This window comes from Eurosta solidaginis, chromosome X (assembly GCF_040869045.1).
Source record: "Eurosta solidaginis isolate ZX-2024a chromosome X, ASM4086904v1, whole genome shotgun sequence".
Taxonomy (NCBI): Eukaryota; Metazoa; Arthropoda; class Insecta; order Diptera; family Tephritidae; genus Eurosta; species Eurosta solidaginis.
The window spans coordinates 120,813,394-120,829,407 of NC_090324.1; the positions used below are offsets into that span (position 1 = coordinate 120,813,394).

Here is a 16,014-nt window from a genome sequence, read left to right on the forward strand (position 1 = left end):
TATCTCGATCCCTGCGCCACCAAGCAGCGATTTTTTTCATAGTCGCTTTCTATTCTTGTACGTACTATGAGTTCCAAATATGAACCAAATCGGACCACAAATACGACTTTTTGAAATATTTCGATCCATGAACCACCTATCGGAGTTTTATTTTTTTTATTGCATTATCATCGGGTTCTGAACTATATTCCAAGCTTCAAGCTATAAGGCTTATCGGGAAGTTACTAAAATTTCATTTACACAAAAAGTGCTGTCCAACCAGCCTGTCAAAACAACCTAAATAAAATCGTTTAAAAAGGGGCGTGGCACCTGTCATACAAATGGGATGTTTGATACAGCATAACTCTGGAAGTATTTAGGCAAGAACATTGAAATTCAGTGAAGAGTTATATGAGATCAATCCCAACACCTCTAAGAAAATAAAGGGTGAGTAAGAGAGGGCGTGACACCTCCCATACAAATGGAATATTTCATACTGAATATCTCTGGATTTAGTAATGGTAGAATAATGAAAATTGGTATGGAGCTATATGACGTTAAGTCCTAACAGCACCAGTAATATATATAATTGAGAAAAAGAACGTAAATGGAATTTTTCAAAACTATGGCTGCCGTAAAAACTTAGGTTATTTCAACACGTTTGATTGCAAAGCTGGGTTTGGATGTTAATTCTTTAGTATTCTTTTGGCGTTTGTTATCTTAAGGGTTTCTATTTTTGGATGCGCCTAGAGGAACCGGAAAAAAACATTTCTGCTGAATTTTATATTAATTGAGGTAAAAGCAAAAAGAGAGAAATCACTATGGCAGTTGCTTCCTCAGGTACCGCGGATACCCTTTGTGCTGCGGACGTACAGCTCACTTCGCATTTAAATTTAACACTGTCTGCAAACATATGATACAACAATGTGCAGAATAAGCAAACGGTTAGGCCAAAGTGAGTGTGTGAGATAAATGCACCATGACTTATAAACAGTCGCTGGAAGTTTTAGACCGAACCATTAAGGATTTGAGGTGTGGTGCTTCGCTCTTACTTCCTGGAACAGCCGCCGATGAAGTAAATGCGTGCTTTATCGTCTATCGATGGCTTTACGTAAACAAATTTGCTAAAAACCTTCTTAAAATTTATTATGGCAAAATTCCTATTTCATTATTCTTAGATTTGATTTCTTTTCCTTCAAGTTTTTGCGAAATTATGACATCACCTGAAGCTTTTAAAGCTAATGTTTTTTCCAAATATTGAATCTATCTTTAAAAACTGTCATTTTTGGCACTATAAAATGAGGGTATTAATATCATTATGACAAAGACAGCTGGTCACTCTATTAACACAGATGTGGAAGAATTCCAAGCTTTTGAGCCACCAGGAATTCCTCCTCATCGATTGAACCTTAAAAAATTGCCCATAATATTTTTGTTTCTTTATTTGGATTTTCCGCTCTTGTAAGAACGAAAACGGCGACTTTGTAACTGATGTCCAGAGAGTACTTAGGTTATGGAGGGAACACTTCTCTGCTCTCCTAAATGGAGACAGCGATTTACCGCACAGGGGTGAGGAACCCGATCCTGCAATCGCTGATGATGGAATAAATGTCCCCTCACCCGATTATGACGAAGTAATAATAGCAATAACAAGATTAAAAAACAACAAGGCCGCGGGCGCTGATGGATTGCCTTATTCAACTACGGCGGCGAGAAGTTGGTAAGGCGCATGTAACAGCTTATTCGCACAATATGGTCGGACGAGTGCATGCCCGACTGCGCCAACTATCTCGGAATCAGCCTTCGCATATAAGGCCCTGTCAAGTGTTTTGTGCGAGATATTGAAGCCCACCGTGAATCGGCTAATTGGACCTTATCATTTGCATCTTCAGACCTCGATAAATCTACCATCGACCAAATTTTCACAATCCGCCAAATCTTTGAAACATCACTTCTTCGCCGAGCAGGGGTTGCTTATATGCCGATATGTCTAAATTTGGTTTCCACGCAAAATGTATTCGGTTGTGGAAAATGACTTTGAGTAATATCATCAGCTCAGTCAGAATTGGGAAGGACGTTTCCGAGACGTTCGAAACTAAACGTGGTTTCAGACAGGGTCACCCCTATCGTGCGATTTATTTAATGTGATGCTGAAAAATATGCTATAAAAGCGTGCAATTACTGGTATATGCAGATGACATTAATATCATCGGCTTAAACACCCGCGCTGTTAGTTCTGCTTACTCCAAACTGGAAAAAGAAGCGGTAAAGATGGGTTTGGTGGTGAATGAGGACAAAACGAAGTACCTGCTGTCATCGAGCAAAGAGTCAGCGCATATGCACCTTGGCGACCACGCTACTGTTGGCAGCCATAATTTCCAAATAGTAAAATATTTCGTTTATTTGGGAACCAGCATTAACACACCCGCGCCGTTAGTTCTGCTTACTCCAAATTGGAAAAAGAAGCGGTAAAGATGTGTTTGATGGTGAATGAGGACAAAACGAAGTACCTGCTGTTATCGAGCAAAGAATCAGCGCATACACTCAGAGAAAAAAATCGTTCTAGAACGAACGAAAGAAGTTCAAAATTAAGAACATTCGTTGATAAAAGTCTGTTAAGCATGTTTTTACTTAACTCGTTGGGGTGGTTTCAAGAACAGTTTTTTCAAGCATACCATTGGTATTTTATGACCAGTTTGGTGTTTATGTGTGAACCTTCTGTACCCATTTCAAGCACTTTTTGTGCTTGATTTAAGATATTTCGTTTCCACACTTCGAGAACGATTTGTGGTCGATTTAACAGTTTTCGTTCTCAATTCAAGAACGGGTTGTGCTTAATCATTGGTGACTCCCACCAATGGAAAATAAATTTTTCATAGTTACACATTTATTTATTATACTCAGCGTGCTTTGCACACAGAGTATATTAACTTTGATTGGATAACGGCTGGTTGTACAGGTATAAAGGAATCGAGATAGATATAGACTTCCATACATCAAAATCATCAGTATCGAAAAAAAATTGATTGAGCCATGTCCGTCCGCCCGTCCGTCCGTTAACACTATAACTTGAGTAAATATTGATATATCTTCACCAAATTTGATACACGAGCTTACCTAGACCCATAACAGACTGGTATTGAAAATGAGCGTAATCGGAAGATAACCACGCCCACTTTTTATATATATATAACATTTTGGAAAACACAAAAAACCTGATTATATAGTAAATAATACACCTAGAATGTTGAAATTTGACATGTGGACTGATATTGAGACTCTTGATCAAAATTTGAAAAAAATTTTAAGATGGGAGTTGCACCGCCCACTTGTGATAAAATGAATTTTACAAATATTATTAATCATAAATCAAAAATCGTTAAACCTATCGTAACAAACTTCGGCAGAGAGGTTGCCTTTACATAAGGAATGCTTCGAAGAAAAATTAACGAAATCGGTTAAGCTTCCTATACTCGCGCCAATTTTTCTAACATCTATACTCGCGCACGCCCACACAGACCGATAGTTAATACCCCCTACAATATATTTTTACATACTTCCTTTTTTTAAATATTATAATTATTTTAAAGTTTAGGGCATAATATAACAAAATAGTGTGCATGGTACATCACTTTCATTTATTAATTATTTTACAGACTTTCAGTCTATCACAAGTCAGTCTTCAAATTTGAGATATTTTTCTTAAGTAATTGGAAAACAAAAATAAAATCTGAACTTCTTCTTAAAAACAAAATAATCTTGTTCATAATAATAAAAAACATATCAAAGTGTATATTTGTCTGTGTTTGACTTAATTTTGAGCCTCACCATAACAATCAGGGCATACTCGCGCCGGTCTCCGGACCGATTTGCACCAAATGCTACAACACGTACGCTTCGCACGAACGCACAGCGTGCACTAAAACGAAGTAAGCCACAAATCCGACAGCTAGCACAATGCTTGGCTTCTCCAGATTTTCGTGCATAAAAATAATTACGAAAATGTGCTTCGTCGGTCTCAGATACCAATGCGTGGGTATAGGAAGGTTAAGGACCACGCCACGCCAACTTTTGTATAAATGATTTTTAAAAGGGTCGTGGACGAATAAAATAAGCTATATTTTTGCAAAAAAGAGCTTTATATCAATGCTGTTTCATTTCCCAAGAGGATTTATAACATTAAATAGGAAAAACTTCAAATTTTAAAAAATGGGCGTGGCACCGCTCCTTTTATGACTAAGCAATTTTCTATGTTTCGGGAGACATAACTCGAAGAAAAATTAACGGATCGTAATAAAATTGGGTACACACATTTTCCCTATAGCAGAAAATATTTCTAAATGGACGAGATCGGTTAAAGACCACGCCCACTTTTATATAAAAGATTTTTAAAAGGGTCGTAGACGAAAATAATAAATATCTTAGCGAAAAATGCTTTGTATCAATAGAATTTTACTAAATTGAATTTTATCATTAAATTGGAAAACACTAAACTTTTTGAAAATGAGTGTGGCACCGCTTCTGTTTTGTCTAAGCATTTTTCAATGTTTCGCGAGCCATAACTCGAAGAAAAATTTACATATCGTAACAAAATTGTGTACCCATATTTTCCTTATAGCAGGAAATATTTTTAGTAAAAGTGGATAAGATTGGTTAAGGACTGTAGTATTAGAAACCATATTCACAAATTCAATGAATTGGTCGAAACTAGTATTATATTTTTATAGAAAAACTTTTATTGGCAAACGCCTAATAGTGTCTGTTATATTTATTATGATTTTTTATAGAATGAAAATTTTTGATATTTAAAAAAATCAAAATAATGAAAATAAAATTATTGAACATAAATTATTGAATTCACGAAGTATATGAAGTTAACAGGTGAAATGTATAATAAAATAGAAACCCTACATTACTCTTCTTCCAAAGAATTAACATTAAATAAACTAAATGTGATTTGCTTTTTTGTTCTATTGTTATTGTGATAAGCGTTAGAGTTGTTAGGTAACTTTTCAATAATTGCTGGTTTTACCCTGTCAATTGGAATAGTTTTGATTTCATTACCAAATTCAATTTTAAAATACTCCTTGTGAAAACTTGAGCTGGCGGGTTCCAGACTAGTTTCTCTCAGGGGGGTTAGAAATAAAAGGCAATGATTAATATTAAAAATTACACTAGTATTTTATTTCAAAGGAATGTGCAATAGAAAAATGAGAACTAGAGCTTAAAAAGCAAACATGCAATTGCTACAGTTTTACCTTTTAATATATTCGGGGACTCTGCGTTCTGGCGGTGATGATCGCTGGAGTGACCTTTTTTTATGGTTTTGAAAAACTTGTGGTTTAAAAGAAGAACTTACGAGCGTGCGTATACTGCTGCGGCTTTAATCCAAGTGACCGAGTTCCATTCCACGCGTTCCGTTTACCCCCCAAAGCGAACAGGCCTTTGGCGGGGTAACTTAACGAAACGTCAATTTTTCTTTTAGTGTAAGTGCTAACGGCCGTAATAAATAAGCGGTTTTGTATTTAATTGCATTAGGGTGGCCGGCCCTTAATTTTCCTTTGGGGTTAGCCTGCTGGCCTAAACATGCCGGCCCCCTTGCGGCACGCAACCTCGCCTTGCCCTGCTGCTAGAGTAGACAATATCTAGAGGGAGAAAGATGAGAGATTTGTGGATGGACAGACTGTACGCATGAGTTCAAAGTATAAAATATTATTTATTACAAAATTCATAATTTAAATTCAAATTCAAAATTAATTCCTTTTTTTTTGGATATTTATATCTGCGACATTTTAGGCGCGGGATACTCCAGAGAGCACAAATCCGAAGATTGTGCTTTGCGCCAAGAGTGGACCGAATGACGCTGGCAGCACTTGGTTGAGCATGATGTCGGCATATACGTCTGCCCCGAGAATTGGGCGAACTGGCGACGCGACGTAGAATTTTGGATGGGCGAGACATATGTCGCGATGGCTGGATCCAGGCTGTGACTAGGCACCACTCGGTGGAAATGTGGTGTGACGACGGCATGGGTCGCAATGCGTTTGTTGTTGCCGTGCTTCCCCCGCAGACACACCACACAGCCTGTCTGGCTACCCACTCGAGTTTCGTCCAGCCGCAGATCCCGGACCAAGTCGGCCGATATGACGGTTGACGGCGAACAAACATCGATTAGTGCTCGCACCAGGTGAAGTCGTCCTCCAGCTTCAATTTTCACTATAGCAGTCGGCGGAATCGATACCATGGGCCGCAGTTCCGGTCCAGCGACGGGGTCCAGCCCTGTACGTCCACTGCGGAACGTTAGCGGCGTCCTTAGCTGGCGATTGGCAATGACTCCTCGAGAATCGGCGGAGGTCGACGTAGAGCGAGGCAGGCTAGACGTGATGGCTTCGTGACGGCGATTTGTGTTGTTGTTGGCCAGCTGGGGGCGTTGTCGTTGTCGCCGGCGATGGTGAGGGGTTCTGTTCGACTGTTGGCGCTCATGTTGTAGCAGGGGTCGGAAGAGCCGTGGTTCCGATCCCCCTGATAGTCGGAAGGGCAGTGGTTCCGATCTCTCGGAGAGTCGGAAGGGCAGTGGTTCCGATATCTCTTGGACCATGCTGGCCGGTTGAGAATAGGTGTCCCTCTCAGTGGTTTCTCGTTCCATCTCCTCCGCCTCAATATCGGAGGCGTATAGTGACAACGCCCCTTCGAGGTTCTCGCATTCTTCCTCCTCTACCTGTACGCTCCACGGCTTGTACGGCTCAAGTGAGGCTTTGGTTTGCTCATCCACATGAAGAGTGGTGTGGTGTTTCTCGCCACATCGCCGACATCTCCCGTTGCTTGGGCAACCAGCCGTGCGATGCGCCATGGAGAGGCAATTGCCACAATAATTGCCCAGAAGAGCTTCACGCATCCGTTCCTCAGGCGTCTTTGAACGGTAGACTGGGCATAAACGGATCGGATGCCTAGCCGAACACAAATGGCATGGGCCCTTGAAGTAGCTGGCCTTTTTTTCATATGCCTTCCGCTATTGGCTGTAGCGGGTCATGATGCCTGCAATTAGACTCATTAAGTCATATTATATACGTGTCTGTATTGATTATTTTTCAACAAAAAAAAATCTCGTTGTGGCTGAGTGACGAGATTACCTCAAAACTTTGACTTATAAAATTTTTCAGAACCAGGTATACAAATTTAGAAATTAAGTATACAAATTTCAGAACCAGTTATACAAATTTAGAATTTAGGTATACAAAATTTAGAAACAGGTATCCAAATGTAGAATTTAGGTATACAAAATTTAGAAACAAAGTTCAAGATTTGGGGTTATCTTTTTGTCCCCTAGTGTATTTTAAATTGCAGACACTTGCTATAAATTGTGGTGACGTTTACTATAGACCACGCTGGGCACCCACCAACAAGGTGCAAAACTTTGCTGGATTAATGTGTGGACATTATTACACTAGTGGCTAGATCGGTTATTACCCCTTCCCTAGTTTGTAGAGTATTTCAGATTGCAGAAACTTGCTATAATTGTGGTGGTGTTTACTGTAAACCACCTGGGGTTCCCACCAACAAGGTGCAAAACTTTGCCGGAATAGTGTGTGGACATTATTATGGTTTAATTTCAGACCAAAATGTAGCTAATATTCAAACCTTGTGCGTTGGCACAGGAGGAAAATGAAACACAGGGAAACACAATGAAAGGGGAAATTCAAAAATTACAAGTTATAGTAAAGATTTCGCTCATTTTTTTTGCTTTTTTTGCTTATTTTATTTTACTTTTTTTTTACTTTTTTTTTTTTACTTTTTAGTTAAAATTAAAAATTTGGATTTGTGTGAATGCAAAAAAAACTTGGTAAAGGCATTTCTTGAATGGAGAAATGTCATTGTGAAAAAATCCACGAAGTTGTACGGTAGCAGAGCGGTAAGTATAGTAATTTATTCGAAATTTCTTATTACTATCATTTTGTTTAATTCCTTATTCTTATATTTTGAGGACAATGTTTCTGCAAAAAGAAAAACAAGATAAAACCTTAAGTACTAAGTACCACGGAAATTTGCCGAAGTCGATATGAGTGACTGTCGTCATCCTGGGGGAGGTGGCGGATATAGTGGCATCGAAATACGTAACATGCATCCACGAATATTGCAAAATTTCATTGAGGTTAGCTCATGTGTAAAATATTTGATTTTCTTGCTACATTTCATATTTTTGCTATCTGGTGGTCTATTACTCGGTATAGACCTCTATGCCCTCATGGCCAAATAAGAAGCAACAGAATGGGTGCGTTTGTAAGCATTTCACGACGTTATACTCAATATATCATTGGTAGTAATGCTTATGGGAGTTTTAATATCTGTAGTTAGCTTTGCTAGATGTTTTGTGTATTCCGTGAAAATACTTTTTGTTGAAATTGTAGACTGTGTGCTTATTGATGTTCCTTCTGCCTGAACTAGCTGTAGCCATAATGGGATTTTTATTTCCCCTTAATATGAATTCTTAGAAGATAAACTTACTGACAAAATTATCCATTCGTATCGTGATGACCCAGATATGCAAACTCATCGATTATGAACAACTTGAATTTAAATGTTGTGGACTCAGCAATTGTGGTTATCAAGATTGGAGTAAAAATGAATGTTTTGATCTTCATCACCATCCGTGGAGCATTATGGTGTCCCTTACCGTGTCTGTATTAGTGCTACTGACATTAGGTCTGGCTTAGTCAATATAATGTGCGGCTATGGCGTTCAGGAGCATTCAGCAGCTGCTGCAATAAACGCAGCGTTTACATAGAGGTAGTACTAGTTTGGATGACGTGGAAAAATATTTAGAGCGTAGACATGCTGAGAATTCATCTGCTGTAAGTTGTGTGACGACCGCTAAAAAAAAACAACACGCATCGTATTTATTATTGCTATCTGGTTCGCAATCTAATGCGGATGTACATCGATGCGTCGGCCGAGTTTTGAATGCACTCATCACAACTGTGGGTCCGGAATTGCAACGCTACAACGGTGCTGTTGGGTCAATGCGTTTAGAAGGCTTGCGTACACTGCAAGAAATAATCGATCGATTTGCAAAGAACCAGAGCCGGAGTTTCCAGGACATTTACTACTCGAACAATTTCAAGCGCAGGTTGGTGCCGCTTTACGTCCAGCTTTCTCACCGGTACCCCTTCAACTGTAACAGCGGCCGCTTGTGAAGTATGTTCCGCCTGGATTTGCTCTGGTGTAGCACGCGATTTGAACGACCTACGACGCGTACATCAGCTACTCGTATCATCACTTGATAAATGACATACAAAAACGAATAGTACACAATTATACAATGAATCTAAACCGCATTATTTATCATCATGGCCACTGATATTATATGCGGCCTCATTATGGTTGAAAGATGAAGGTTTTGCCGCATATGTAAACACTAGTTTAACTGGTGCGGAAGGTGGTAGTGCTAGTGGTTATGAAGCTAACAACAAAATTTCACATGATTCACTATCAGCTGATCGTTTTCATATGATATTCGGTATTTGTATGCAAGCGTTGTGTAGCACGCGTACTTCGGAAAACCCAAAAAATTTCAATGTCGCTCTTTACAATTTTCGATTCCGATTGGGCGCGCAAGCAATTGATTAAAAACAAAACAGTAACTATTGAATTATGTAATGTTTTACATCGACAAATATTAACGAGTGATGAACTGCTGGTACGGTTACTTTGTATGGAAATATTGAAGCAACCAATTTACGCCGCCAAACATGATTTAAGACATGAACAATATCGCATTGAACATAAAAACTCGGACAACACCAATAATGCGCATTTACAAAAGGAAATCGAAAATTTGGGTGAAGGTGGTGAGAGTGGCGAGATTGTGCCCGGTATGTCACATGTCTATGCCATTTTATAAGTATGCCTTTGCGTATTTGTGCGTCAAATACCTTCAATGAATACGAGTGTAGCCAGAAAATTAAGCACAATACCATTTAAACAAGAATTAGCTGCCAAAAATAGCACATCACAATCATTATTTTCTATATTGGCTGAAGATAATGGCATGTTAGTTGCTAGCGGTTTACAATGTGTCGAAGATCTTACAACGTTGTGTTAACCAAAAGGTGCGCTCACTATTTTACCAACAATATTTTTTATGACTACATCAATAATGCGTGAATTGCTAATAAATCATCGATTGATACAACAATACTTGCAAATACGGGCTCTGCACAGGCAGCATTGCATACGCTCAAATCGGCATGCACCGATTGTTGGGCAAAACATGTTGAAGTTTCCGCCGAATGGTTGGAAATATCGCACAGTGCATGGGCTACCATAATCGATATGACAAAAACTGCAGGTGATGACGAGGAGCGTAAAGTGGGCGAGGTTACAATGTTATTAGCTATTGCTGTTTTTATATTACATACACCTGCTTCGTTGGTATCCACACCGTCTCACAGTGTTTCGTGTAGAACAAGCTAGCTGGACAAAATTATTTTATGAGATTTTCCGTTTCATATGCAGTCATTTATTACAACTACATCATTTTTTTCAGGCATATGTTCTTTTTTTATTTTTTTTCCAAAATTTTACTTCATATGCATACATTTGCTTATTTCATATACAGTAACTAATGTAAATAAGTGACATAGATCCAAAAAAATTTAAAAGACTTAAGAATATTACTTTATTGTACTTAAATTGAATGGCCTACAAATCTCAATACTCTAAAAAATTCCGAAAAAAAAAAATTTTAATTTTTTATGAAAATTCGTCGAATTTTTCAAACATTTTTTAAATATAATTTAGGTTTTGTTTTAGATCGTGACAAATTTTCTTATGGAAAATTAGTTCAAATAAATTTGCGAAAGCGAAGATTGTAAGAATTGTCCAAAAAGGGGTGTCTACTTATTTATGTGAGTGACTGTACATATGTACATACATATTTTGTATTTATTTGAGTATTTATCCTGGTACTACAATTTTTACAAAATTATTTTATAGTACCAGTCAGGAATGTAAAAGTGAATTACAAAATAATAACAACAATGTAAACAATTAAATTAATTATGTGAAAATAACTTATTACAAAAACTTAAAAGTAAAGTATAATACAAAGCAGTAAATTTAATTTAATTGGACGACAATACATGGTTGAAGAAGGTCGAAGATTCTGCCAAACAATGTTACCTTTTTATCCTGTATTTGAAGAGGAACGAAGGAAAATATAAACAAAAATTCATCAGTGTCAGAACTGCATGTAAACTTTTGCTTATATGTGCTATGGCCAGAGCTTCCATCGCAACCCCACTTGCTGATTAAAGTATACGTCAAGTTTGTAGGTAACAAACTAACAAAAACTTCTTGATTTGCTAAAACTAAACGATCAACAGTTTTATCTAATACGGACTGGACTTTAATTTCCGCACGTGTTTCACCCACATCAATTTCATTTGGATAGCATTCTTCCTAAGCTTTTCTTAGACTATAAAATGATGGATAAACCTTATTACCTGCCTTGATGCTCCACTTCCGAGTCGTTTTGTACCCATGAGTCGTCGACTTGCTATCTACGTAGTATGCTAAAGCTTCTACATTGCTCAAGCATCTTGCATCTGGCTCACATGTCATCTTTTTGCCGGATATTTGAGTGGTTTCCTGTGACTTTTTTTATAATGTTAGCAACATTTCTGTTGCCGGATATATGCGTTGATACTTCTGCCGCATAAAGTAACTCACCAGGACTTCTAGATTGCAAGAGGTCATCCACTCGACGCCGTTTGGTTTTTTCACTGACAGCTAACAAAGTCCTTCATTCGTCTTCCGAGGCCGGGGTTACCTGAAGAAGTGGTTGGTTGGTCTGATGGCAACTCTGAATCCACCGTTATTGTAAATGTGAAGTCTGGACCCGAAAGCCACTTCGAGTTTTTATTCAAAAATCGCTCCTTATGTCTTCCAGAAGTGTTCCACTTTTGATCCAGCTTCGACGAATATGCCGATATTTGTAAGCTTAAACTTTTTATCGAATACTCGGCTGCTTCGCTTAAATCGTACTTAAGTACAACAAAACTCAATAATTCTTCATATCTGGTTTCCTTCGAATGTTGAACCCAAATGTCAAAAAACTCCGTTCATGGTACGGTTATAACTAAACTGCTTTGTGTTTTTGATTTTCCGAAAGGGTGAATAGTTGACGATTGTTGTGCTGCCATCTTAAGTGTCGTTGATCGTTCTGATTTGTTATCAGTTGCGCAGTATTTATATTACATTCAGGTATTGGCGTAGATGCTACCAAATGGGGTTGTGTTTTGTTTTTGTGGTTATACCTGCATTAGGATTGCTTTGTATGTACCTGTTTTTATGCCTTGGTGACTGGTGTGGTAGGTTGTGGCAGGCTGAAGTCAGTGATCTTCGCCTTTTTGCTTTTGGTGTGCTCTTGTTGGCCTTGCGCGTTTATTTTTGTGTGTTTTATAGCTACCTGTTTATTCCCTGTACCTGGGGATTGGTTTTGCCGTTTGTAGATCAGCTTTAAAGGTTCAAATATCTCGTCGGAGCTGGTACGTACATACATCCTATTTTATATGTAGAGATAACTAAATCTACAAAAAAAAATTAAAAATAGATGTGCAAAGAATTCGCAATGGTTTTTGCACTATTAGAGAATACTTGCGGCTATAACATATGTAAAATTTAGCCCGGATGTCGGCGGATGTATGTAACTTTTTTGTCCCTAAAGTTAAAAATATAGAGAAAAAATACCTTTTCTTCTTAATAACGGAATGTTAAATATATTGAAAATACTCTAATTGCGAAAGAATTACTATTAAAAAATTTTGCTTACCTTCGAGCTTAGAATCCATCAATAAAATTATATAAAAGTGTTCACTTAAAAGAAATATGAAGCTTAATATTAAACAAGAATTTTGCAAATTAATCAAGGCATTTTACGGCCACTCCTGCTTTCTTACTTCAATTACTCAATATATATGAGAAAAAATATCAAAAAAAAAGCAAAAATCCCGTTATTTTGTTTGTTTTCTTTCATTTCTCATTACACTTTTCTTGGAATAAGAACTTTCTTTTTGTCCAGCTAGCTTGTTCTACACGAAACACTGTGCGTCTCTACAATATCCATGTATAAATAATTTCCGTCAGTGTATGCAATATGTGCATTTATCGGTGAAATTAAAATGCATACAAACTACGCGAGTTAAGTATGTACTTTCGATTTTAAATAAAACAATATACTTTATTTGTATCTATATGTACTTTAATGAATTCTAAACTGAAGTTCATACGCTTCAGTGTAATAGAAGACTAACTTATTTCTATGCTTAATCGTCTATTTATATGCTCTGGTTTCTTTTGTTTAGTGGCTGCTGATAATGTTCAAAAAAGGATCTTGCTGATAATGTTTAAGTAGAAATCTTATCTATGCTTACAATGGTTGAATAGGAATCTTTTGCTCGCTGATAATATTTTATTTAGTTTTGTTTATGTTTTGTTTATGTTTGTATTTGGTTTATGTTTAAATAGAAATCTTATCTTTGCTTACAATGTTTTGGTTTCTGATAATGGTTAATAGATAGATAGACAATGTTTAAAGAGGACCATACTTTTTATGTAAACTACTGATTCTATATTATACATGGGATGATGTTATCGGTACAGTAGTGTATTTTCTGTTGCACTAACTCTCCGCCCTCTTAAAATTAAATGTCCTCATTTACAATTTGGACTCTAGTAATTTTTGTTTTCTTTCTTCATGGTCTTTTTGACATTGTATTAGTGCTCTTTGATAAAGTATATTCCTTCTCCTTACTCTAAATTCTAATAATAGTTTGGTTATTGTGATTAATAGGGTTATAATTAATATAGTTATAAATGTAGTCTTGATTGGATTTTGTTCAATTGGTACAAATATGGATAATATTTCGTCTAGATTATTGAACTTGTATTCTGATTGGGATTCTAAGTATTCTAATATATCTAGATTTTCTTTATGCTTTTTATGGAGTATTTTTACCATAGTTTCCCTAATGTTTATATATACTTCGTTATTTAATGTTATATTGGTTTTGAAATAAATTGAAAAATCTCCATCTAAAATCTCGTTGTTTAATATATTCAATCCGCTAATAATAATGTTTCCGTTACCATAATTAATAAAGGGTGGATTCTTTTCTTTTATCATTTTACATTGAGCATTATTTTTCTCTAATATTTGTATTGTACATCCGTCCTTTTTATTCTGCTTACATATAGTTTGATCTATAAAATCTTTACATTTATTGATTCTTACGTATTGATTTCCTTTACATAAAGCAATATTTTTATCCATAACTAATTTTCCTTTTTTTGAAGCTAAAGAGTGGATGTAGAATTGTTCACATTTTTCTTTGATTTTTAGGTATTTGTAAACTGTTACAAAGTTTTGTTTGAATTTAACAATTTTAATTTCTGCATATTCTAAAATATTTATGGTTAAAACATTTGTTTTTTCTTTCGCAATGATTTCTGTAATTTCTTCTAAGTCCAATGAAGTTGACAGGAAGTTGTTATTTTTTGCTAAATTAATTGTAGTTAGGAGAGTATTAAGTTCATTGTAGACTTCTGTGAGTATTAATTTTTCAGAGAAATCCTTGGGGTTTAATTTGTTTAACATTTTTTCGAAATTACTATTTATTATTTTTTGTTTATTGTGTCCCTCAATTAGTTGATTGATTCTTGTCTGTATCTCTACTTCATCATCGTGGCCTGGTGTACCTGTTATCCATTTTAATATTGTCCCTAAAGCGTTTAATCCTCTTTTAAATCTATTAAATGGATTAATCTGTTTTATTAATATTTAAATTTTTCGGTGTAATATTTTCACTTCAGGATTTGAATCTAAATTATATTTTGTGTTTAATATATTTTGGTAAGGTGTTAATATTCTAGTTAAATTTGTAATATGATATAAATAATCATAGCTATCAAATATAAAAGCTGGATTCGTTTCTATTAATATATAATCTTTTCCTTTCAGGTCTGTAATACTTGTGTCTGAACTAATTCTGTTAATGCACAGCAAGATTATTATTATTGTGAGATTCATTTCTAGTTCGTACGGATGTTATCTTTGTGTATTATTCTTTTATCAGTTGTTGTGACTGTTTTTACCGTTATCCTGTTCAATTATTTTTTTCATAAATCTATCGTGTTTTTTATTTCTTCGGCTTCTCTTAACGTAAATAATATCACCTTTCTCGTAAATAATTTGTTTGTTCGGTGCCTTCTGTTGGGTGATATCTCTTTCTTGCTTATAACGAATTCTGTTTCTGATGACTGTATAGTTGTATCCTCCCCTGTTGAAAAAAACGTCCTCGGGTTTATGTCCTGTGACCGAGTGAATGGTTTTATTGTACTGTCGTACTGCTTCGAATATTACCTCTTCGTGTTTACCTTTGGTTTCCTTTACTAGTAAGTTAGTTAGCTCCACTATTGTGCTGTGCGTCCGCTCTACTTGACCGTTCCTTGTCGAATGTTGTGGTGGCACTGCTGTGTGCTGTATATGTAGTCGATCGTATAAGGATTTTGCTACTACATTAACATATGTCGTGTCGTTATCAGTTGTTAGGTTCGTTGCGTATGGGAATATTTGGGATAGTATTTCATTCAAATATATGTATGAGTTTTTCTTATCTGGTATTTTTCTTATATAGCAGAATTTTGAGTATCTATCTACTGTAGTTATATATATTTGGTTGTCCATAAAAAATGTATCCATGTGCAGATGTGTACCTACTTCATTTGGTATTGGTGTTTTTCCGTAAAGTAATTTATTAGGACGTCTGTCGTATTTACATTTTTTACATATCTCACATATTTGTGCTGCTTTCTTTGCCATATCTCGCATGTTAGGCCAGTAATAGCTATCAGACAGTGCTTTTATATTATTTCTTTAATTTCTATGTGCTCTTCTGTGTATTTGTTCAACTATCTCATTCTGTTCATTTTCGTCAGTGATGTCTCTGACTAATGCATTTGTTATTACAAAAGTAGTGG

At 36.3% G+C, this 16,014-nt stretch overlaps 1 pseudogene; it reads left to right on the forward strand.

Annotated features, from left to right (window-relative positions):
• The first annotated feature begins 8,035 nt into the window (after positions 1-8,035).
• LOC137235107 (tetraspanin-33-like) lies at positions 8,036-8,761 on the forward strand (annotated as a pseudogene).
• The last annotated feature ends 7,253 nt before the right edge of the window (positions 8,762-16,014 follow it).